At 42.7% G+C, this 3,385-nt stretch overlaps 1 non-coding gene across 1 annotated transcript; it reads right to left on the bottom strand.

The window, feature by feature from the left end:
* Positions 1-263: 263 nt before the first annotated feature.
* TRNAK-CUU (transfer RNA lysine (anticodon CUU)) lies at positions 264-336 on the bottom strand. The gene has a single exon. It is a non-coding gene; the product is annotated as a tRNA-Lys (tRNA).
* Positions 337-3,385: the final 3,049 nt, after the last annotated feature.

The raw sequence follows: 3,385 nt of genomic DNA, 5'->3' as shown, positions 1-3,385 counted from the left end.
AAGGCCTGGGAGAGGGAGGCCCCTTTGGGAAGGGTCCCCTTTGGGGGGAAGCAAAGGGAGATCGGTTGTGCTTTTCTGTTGATTGTATATATTTGTAAATGTTGTGAATTTTGTATATTTGTACATATTCATTGCATTTCATCGTAGATTGTAGATTCTACTTTGTAAATACAGCCTTCATTTGCTTCCAGACTGAGCTAGCCTGGTTATTGTCAGTGGGAGGGGGAATTTCAGCTCACACTGACACACATTTTTATTTTTGGCGCCCAACGTGGGGCTCAAACCCACGACCCTGGGATTAAGAGTCTCATGCTCTACCGACTGAACTATCCAGGCTGGTCCAGACATTAAGAACATTCTGTACACGGCCGCGAGTGACAATGGCCCAACCTGGTGCTTATGGCAAAGAGCTCCAGGGGAGACACGAGGACGTCGGAGACACGAGGACGTCCTCTTGGTTTCTGGGGTCGTGGCTACAGAGGCTCAGAGGCAAACTACACTCCAACAGAGAAAGAGATTTTAGCTGCTTATGAAGGAGTGAAAGCTGCTTCTGAAGTGATTGGAACTGAGTCACAACTTCTTCTAGCTCCTAGATTGCCAGTTCTGAATTGGATGTTCAAAGGCAAAGGTTCTTCACCACATCATGCAACAGATGCTACCTGGTCTAAATGGATGGCTCTGATAACACAGAGAGCTTGAATGGGAAATCTCGAAAGGCCTGGTTTGGTGGAGGTGATCACAAACTGGCCAGAAGGCACAAGCTGTGCTAAACCTGCAGAGGAGAGAGTAACTCGTGCAGAGGAAGCTCCTCCTTACAGTGATCTGTCTGATGATGACAAGAGATATGCTTTGTTCACAGACGGTTCCTGTCGTCTTGTTGGGAACAAGCGGAGATGGAAATCTGCAGTGTGGAGCCCAGCGCGCAGAGTTGCAGAAGCGAGAGATGGAGAAGGAGAATCCAGTCAATTCGCAGAGGTAAAAGCTGTCCAGCTAGCTCTTAACGTAGCTGAATGTGAGAGAAACACTGTAGCTGAAATAGATCAGAAAAATTTATAGCTATGTTTTTGTCCTTTTCTTGGAGTCTATTTTTCATGGACAGGATTTCAGTTTAGTGATTTTTGGATGGATCAGGAAATTTTTGATCTGCCATCTTACCTAGAGGACCAGCCTGCAGCAGACAACCCAGAGCCCCAGTGCCTCATGCGTGATTGTCATCTGATGAGTATGGAACAAGACCTGAAGGTTTGAAGTCCTATTTACATTCTTGTGAGAACAAACAGAAGAGATTCAAAAGGAGATTATCGATGTATTAGATGTATTAGATGTTTGATTGTATTAAAAAGTGATGGGTGTCACTGGCAGCCCTTATTTCCTTGAGAAACCAACAAGAACTAGAAGAAGGATAATACTGATTTGCTGAGATTTGCTGGTTTAATGGTTTGTGCAATCTAGAATGACACTAGACCCATGCCACAGCCTGCTGGTGCAGTCACCCAGACTTCTGCTATAGGTCCCAAGGTCTGGCTCAAATCTTATGGCTGTCCCATATGGGACTCAAGGCAGTGAACCAAAAGCAATTCAACATGGTGCTGTCATACCTCTAGCTGTCAGGTCCAGACACTTGCTCACCTTGACCACTTGGCCTGAAGTATCACCAGTGTGCAGGATGTGCCTGCCCAGTGTATTCTGTGTTCAGAATAATAACAAGAAGACAGGAGAAGTTCTGATGCATGAAGCAGAGAGCAATCATAAAGCATACAAAGGCAAATAAATCCCCCTGGTCTTCTACAGCAGAGTTTGGGAAACACTGAGGTTCTGAGTATACCCAGCACAGTACTCAGCTCACCAGGAGTGCTCTGGCCTCCTAAAATATTTGGGGAATGGAGCATGTGCAAGGGGCAGGACAGTTACTATCACTGCTTTTCAAAGAGAAATACAACATTTAACACATGCAATTTAACAGCAAGTAAGAGCTGCTTACAGTCAGCCTTCTCCAAAAAATTGGAGCAGTATAGGAAAAATGTGACAAAATGCTGTCAGCAAAGCCATGTAAACAGTAACTAAATAATTTAGTTTTACCAAACAGTTTAGACCACAAAACATTTAGGTGAAGAAGTGGGTTTGTCTATGGCAGGGTGATAAAGCAACTGCTCTAGTTCAGCCATGGATATGGGCTAAATGTAGACAGAGAAAGAGGGAATCATTCAGTCAGCAAGACTGACTGACACACAGCAACTACCTCCAGGGAAGACAGTGATCTGCACCAATGCTATTGGATTTACTTGTCTGACTTGATTTGACAGTCCAGGCTGTATTTTTTCCTTCTGCCTTTTGCACAAGGCACATCTAGAGCTTGAATTCATATGGTTTCACACAGTGTGCCACCTCATCATCCCCAGGCAGGTGGTTTGAAGCTCTCTGATGGATAGGTATTAGGTTATATCATCACAGGGAGCTGGGGTACGTTTGATGCCTATCTGGAGGAGAGCTTTTGGTGCAGTTTCTTTCAACAGAAGACCAGTTCCCATATGCCAAGTAATTTTTTGTACCACAAATGGGAATGACCAGAGGGTTCATTTCAATACCACAGTGCTGTACCAAATCAAAATGCAGCTGCAGATGCAGCCACAGATACGACATTTCATATTACTAACCATATATAATAACCATACATAATAACCATGTACGTGATCACATTGTTCAGCCTTATCTATCTGAAACAAGAGCAAATAAAACAAAAACAAACAAACAAAAAAGCTCAGAAATATTATTGCCCTCTTTGGAGATGTTGTCTGGGAGGAATAAACACATCCATGGCATGAGTGATTTGGAAATACTGTGGAGACATCTGAAGGAATAAAATCTAGAAAAAGCACAGAAACCACCTTAGTCATAAAGCATTCAAGAATCTCTCCAGAGCTTCTTGTAGTTCACGAATATTAATGGACTTTGTGAATTGTATTGTTTTACAGGGTGGAGCCTGTTTGTGAGAAGTCTCTAAAGGGAAAGAGAGTACATGAAATGTACATGAAAGAGGTACATGAATGGGATATTTCCTTCCTTTGCAAAACTCTGTTCAAAGCATGTCACAGCTGCCTGTTCCTAAACAGCACAGGGACTTTCTTAGATAGGATATGGATCAATTTTATTCTTAAAATAAAGATATAGCATGCTTCTCACATTAGTCCAGAAGAAAAAGCTAGAGCAAGTCACCGGTTTTCTTCTGTTTGGGAGTGTCCAGAACCTATAGTTGATGCACTAAGGAAATAAAAAAAAAAGTGTTTAAGGTATTTTTGTGATCACAGAAGTTGCACACTGAGACTCTCAAATGATTCAACAAATACTGTACTCTTCAGTGGGCTGTCATTTCAAACAGATTTTATTC

Source organism: Indicator indicator, chromosome 6 (genome assembly GCF_027791375.1).
Source record: "Indicator indicator isolate 239-I01 chromosome 6, UM_Iind_1.1, whole genome shotgun sequence".
Taxonomy (NCBI): Eukaryota; Metazoa; Chordata; class Aves; order Piciformes; family Indicatoridae; genus Indicator; species Indicator indicator.
This window is presented reverse-complemented; position numbering and strand designations above follow the sequence as displayed.